Source organism: Neophocaena asiaeorientalis, unplaced genomic scaffold, assembly GCF_003031525.2.
Source record: "Neophocaena asiaeorientalis asiaeorientalis breed wild unplaced genomic scaffold, Neophocaena_asiaeorientalis_V1.1 scaffold7, whole genome shotgun sequence".
In the NCBI taxonomy this organism is placed as follows: domain Eukaryota; kingdom Metazoa; phylum Chordata; class Mammalia; order Artiodactyla; family Phocoenidae; genus Neophocaena; species Neophocaena asiaeorientalis.
Genome location: NW_020185337.1, coordinates 18,434,508 through 18,440,195, shown reverse-complemented (window position 1 = coordinate 18,440,195; position 5,688 = coordinate 18,434,508). Strand labels below are relative to the sequence as shown.

At 41.5% G+C, this 5,688-nt stretch overlaps 1 protein-coding gene across 1 annotated transcript in view; it reads left to right on the top strand.

The window, feature by feature from the left end:
• The first annotated feature begins 5,203 nt into the window (after positions 1 to 5,203).
• CCSER1 (coiled-coil serine rich protein 1) overlaps positions 5,204 to 5,688 on the top strand; it is a 699,033-nt gene continuing 698,548 nt past the window's right edge. Inside the window, exon 1 of the mRNA XM_024736231.1 lies at positions 5,204 to 5,573. The gene's annotated coding sequence lies outside the window, so the exon portion shown is untranslated. The remainder of the gene's footprint in view (positions 5,574 to 5,688) is intronic.

Sequence of the window (5,688 nt, the reverse complement as noted above, 5' to 3'; positions counted from 1 at the left end):
TTTCACATTTTAATTACAATTCACATGTCTGTATCTCCTGCTGTGATGTTTTGTTAAAAAGACATCTCATTTGTGAAACTGCCAGTACAGAAATTGACAGATGTCAAGACCAGTTTCCAACCTGCTTAAGTAACGGTTTAATATGGTTTAGATTATTTTATTAGCATTGTCTATTTTTACTATATATCTAAATAGTAAAGAGTACTATTACAATTTTGTTATAGTTCTTCTATTGTTATAATTAGATCTATTTATATGATTCACAGATTTATTGTTACAGTTTCAGATTTTATCAGTATACTATTTTTAGAGATGATTTAACTGATGATCTCTCTAAAAAATGTGTCAAGTTCTATTTATTTTAATGAAATGCCTACAAATGCATAGATGCCTAGGGACAATCATGATAGAAGAACTCACATGTCCAGTGAAAAAAATCACTTTGATAGATGTAACTCATAGACATCAACAAATGAACCATTAACTGGGTTAAATATTTTTAAAAAAATATTGCAGTCAGAACAAAACAAGTATTCAAACATGAAAATTACCTCATATGAAGATGAGAAATCCTGAGATCACTTTCTGTAAGACCTCATTGATCACATCTGGAAATAGAAACAAAGATAAGGAAATTATATACACGGAAAAGTTTCTACTGGTGAATCTGCTTATAAAGACTCCTTTGGTTTTATGTTGATAAATATTATTTTACATACAGTTTATCTCCCTTAACAGAGAGACATAAATTCAGAGAACGTCAGTGTTGACATTAATTCTCCCCTCCTTCTGCCACCTCAACTTTTTTCAGCCCTCTAACTGGATATTCTCCTCTGAAAATTAAGGATTTCCTCAGTTGCTGGGTAAGCGATGCCTCTCCACATCCTCTGCTTTCCACCCCTTCAGCCCATGGGCTTAGAATTAGATCGATTTGTAAACCTGGGATATGGTAGCCCAGTGACAAGGACAGTGACATGCTTTCACCTTAATAGTCTTGCTACCACATCTGCTCCATGGGACGAATCCTTGGTGTCTGTGTAGTTCCCAGATCAAAGACAGCTCATGCAGTGAGTATTTTGACCCAGTCATCTGGGCTTAGCTTCTGGAGAGGATTCCTCTCTGAAATCCTGGGCAGTTGACCTGCTTGCCCTTTCAGTTTCCTCCACAGAGCAAGGGCAATGATGGATCCTGCTGTTCTGTCACCGGGCAGAATTTCTGCTGCAAAAGGACAATTTACCAAGTGTAGGAGTCATTACCAGATTTCTGAAAAATAATTCTGTCTTAATTTTTTTCTGCTAGTGCTCTGTCTACCTGACAGGTTGCCCCAGTTAAGAGAGTTTTTCACATTAAAATAGACTTTTTCCTGTGCTCTCTGGACCCCTGGATCCCAAACTGCAGTTGAGTCTTTTCTCCTCTCTCCTGTCCCACACTTTCTTACCCGTCCTTGATCTTGAAACCAGTGCAAATTTCAGCCTCAATCTCCATTCGAGGCTTCTGTTGCTATAAGGTACCCATAATGTCACCTTAATTTTACAACAGTTGTCACAAAAATACATTTTACCTTTAAGTAATATGGAAAAAATCCAAAATGTTAATACCATATTCAAAAAAAATTTTTTTTTCATTTCTTTTATACTATTAGGATAAAGCAAAGGGGAGAAGTGGTCTTCATTTAACTTTCTTCATATTGACTGGATAATCATGATAGAGTATGAAGTAAATCAAGGGATGATAAAATAACTAGGACAGAAAAAATGCAACTTAAAATTTTTTTTCTGATACTTCATCTACAAACATTGTTTTGCAAATGTTTTAAAGTCAATTCATTTTCTAAAACATCTTATGACTTTTATTATGATAGTAGTAGGGGTTGGAATGAAAAATTATCTCCCTTATTTCCCTAGGCACTCATTTTACTTTTTAGGTACCACTACTGAAAATTTCTAATTTGGCTCATCACTTCAGTGGGAATTCAGTGCACATAAGGGGCACATATGTAATTGGCAACCTAATTTTTCTGCTTTCATCAAATGGTACAATGCCAAATCTTCATTGAAGTTGCCAGTTAAACGCACTTGGAACCAAACAGCAGCAAGCATAAGAGATGAAAATGAACAAACTGGAAAGAGTCATTAACTTTCTGTTTTCCTATCACAACACAAATTGTATCAGGAAAATGTAGCAAAGTGGGAAATTCTACTTGAAACATTAAGCAATCTTAAAAGAGAATAATTCATTTACTTAACTTCTGAAATGTTGTTCATTATAATTTATAAATGGGGTTTCTGGTACAGATTTTTTTCAACCAAAAATATGAAATAGTTAAAATGAATCAAATTTTCAGAAGTGTATTTTAGGTTACATATTCTCATATGGCTTATTGGTCCAGTGTGTATGAATTCTGGCCTTTATTTGGCAAGCAAAATTGTTATAAAATTAAGGAAGGAATGTTGGCTTTACTTAATACCTTAATGAATAAAGGCAATTGACAGATTTTCATGGTTCTCACTAATTATGAATGCAATTGAGTGTGAAAATTACAATCAGTTGTGGTTACCAAAAGTGCCCTTGAAATATCTGGTCTGATGTATAATTCTGAACTGCGTAATATAGAGTCATTATTAAATTACCATTATTGGTGACAATTAAATAGAGAACTGGGACAATAAAAACACCAAAAACTTGCCAATATGACTGAGCATCCTCCTTAAAGGTGAAAAACATTTTTCTTAAATGCCTATTTATAGCTCTTAAATAAACTACATATTTATTTGCTAGGTTCAAAGTTCAGATCAGGAATATGTCTTCTAACAAAATTTCATTTTGCAGTGATAGCAGGATTCCTTTAGTAAGGACTTCAGGGAAGAGTTTCCTGACTTTTTTCATCTATAAATCCAAGTAGTAAGGGCTTTTTAAATCCTTACCTAACCCTAAAATGGTGGACAGTTTTGTAAACCGTTCTTGCATTAGAAAAAAGAGGGTAGTAGAAGGAAAATGCTGAGGGGTTGTAGATCAGCTTACTCCATAATTATTGAAAGCTATAAAAAAACTGTTAAGACTCTCAACTAAGCCAGGTGGTCTGAATGGGAGGGAGTATGGACAGTAGTGTAAGGCAGACTTCGGTTGAATTCCAGGTGCACCACTTAATTTGTTATTTGCATTTTTTTTTTTTTTTTTTTTTTTGGTACGCGGGCCTCTCACTGTTGTGGCCTCTCCCGTTGCGGAGCACAGGCTCCGGACGCGCAGGCTCAGCAGCTCCACGGCACGTGGGATCCTCCCGGACCGGGGCGTGAACCCGCGTCCCCTGCATCGGCAGGCAGATTCCCAACCACTGTGCCACCAGGGAAGCCCTGCACCACTTAATTTGTATGAGACCTAATGTTAACTACCTATCCTCCCCAAACCTGACTTTCCTGATCTACAAAATTGAAGAAATGGTAATAGCTTTTTCACAGGGCCTACACACATTGAATCTCAACATCCTTTGTTAGTATATCCATTTAACAATGCTTGATCAAGGGAGCTATCATGTCCTGTATTTTTATGTTATTGATATATTTGTCCACTGGTCCCAACTTTGCTGCCCTTTTTTGATTATATACTTAAGCCACTTTTAATGGATTCTAAACTCTTTGTATGAGACATGGAAGAATTAGGGCAAAAGAAAATTGACGGTAAAGGTAAAATATATGGAGAACATATTATGAGCTGGCATACACCAAAAACCTGAGGACATAGCAGTGGATATAGCTACTAATAAAGAGAGAAGATACAATAACTGAGTTGTCAGCCCTAGCCTCCTAGATGTTCTTAATTTCCTTTTGTCACATTTATGAAAAAAAAGTTTTCCACAGTTGTCACCCCAAAGCAGGGTTGTCCCCATACCAAAATCCACATCGACCACTAATACTCATTCAAAAAGTACACCTTGCTTTTACACTCAATATATTTACATTTCAGAAGTCAGACTATGACCAGATTATTCAGAACGCGCACACACACACACACACACACACACACAAACTTGAAAGAAGCATAGATTTGCTTGATTCCTGGAAGCTGTTTGCCAATACAGTAGTGCATCAGATCACAAAGACCCTACAATCTGGGCAGGAGGCTAGTTAGAGGGTAAGGGAGGTAATGTCAGGTGCCCAAACTTAGCACTGGGGATGTATTTTCTATCTAGAAATGGTCCTACAAGCCACCAAAATTGGTTAAAAGATGTTTCCAACACACACACACAGAGTTAAATGCACTCCATCTGCTTTATTGCCTGCTAAAGACATAAATATACAGGAGTGGAGATAAAGAAGGGGATGAATGGGAGAGTTCAGGACCCAGGGCAAATCTAAAAGGAAATGAGGCAGTGCAATAGGAGAAAGGACCAAGGGAAAATAAACTAGGTAAGCAACAGCACCATGCATCAGAAGTCTTCTCCACCACTAAACTGGCAAAATATCTCTAGAGGGCCATCAGTCAAATGATGTCAAAATGGTAACTGGTTCTGTTTGTAATCCCTGTGTTGTTGAAGACCTTATGTGCAGGAACACAAGTTCCACTCCAGGCCACAGTCCCAATGCTTCCATTATCCTACAGAAGAACTGAGTGCTGTAAATATTTGCTGGGAGGTGTCATCTGTTAAGAGAAAGGAAGCCAGGTTTCTTGCTGCCTTTGAGGTAAGAGATGTGTCAGGATGTGAATAGCCTGGGTGAGAAGGAAAAGAGGAGGAAGCCTCACAGTTTTCTCCCTGAGAGGTGGAAGAGAAAGAAAATAGCATCGGTGGTTTGGAGAGAAAAGATACAGTGCATTTTCAGCATTACCGGGGCCCCTTCGCAGAGCTTCAGATTCTCCCTCTCTAACACTTTTGACCTGCCAATGCACTTGGACTCGACGCACTCATGAGGATGGGCTGAGTGCAAAGCCAAGTCAGCACGACAGGATACGGCTTCCCCTAAAATGAAAACTCAGCAACGGGCCAGCAGCGGGTGTGCGCGCGTTAATGCAAGAGTATGCGTGCGTGGCAACCCGCGGCCTCAGTTGGCGGGGCGCCGTCCTCGGAGCCATCCACGCCCCGCCCCAGTTTAACCCCTCCCTCCGCCCCAGTTTAACTCCTCCCCCGCTCCGCTCCTATAAAAGCTGCGCTCGCCGCCGCCCTCCTCAGTCAGGGAGCGCGGCCTAGCCGGGAGGTGGCTCCGTTGTCCCCCACTCAGTCGCACTCCGCGCACTCACACACTTGGAAGCGCCTCCCCACGTCCCTCCCCTGCCCTCCTCTTGCTCCGCTCTTCCCTCTCTCACCACGAACAGTCGCCGACCGACTGCCAATCCGCCTCTCGCTCTCTCCCTCTCTCCACAACATGACTGCCTGGGAAGCGGTGGCTCAGGCAGAGCAGCAGGAGGATTATTAAATAACGCAGCTCGACTCTGTTCAACTGGGAGTGGAGAGAAGGAGCCCAACGGCCAAGGCAGGGAGGGAGGGCAGAGGAGGGGGGCCAGGAAGGACAACCCCCGTGCTCCGAAGACAGAAATCCCCGCGTGCCCGGGAGAAGCCTAACAAGCGCCGCGGAGCCCTCCAGGTAGTAACGCCCCCGGTGCCCCCGCGCCCGGAGGGTCGCGCTTCGCGTCGTCGCGACACTGGCGCTGGCCTCAGGCGGACGCGGGAGGACCGCCCGGCGGCTGGCCGAGCTGTGA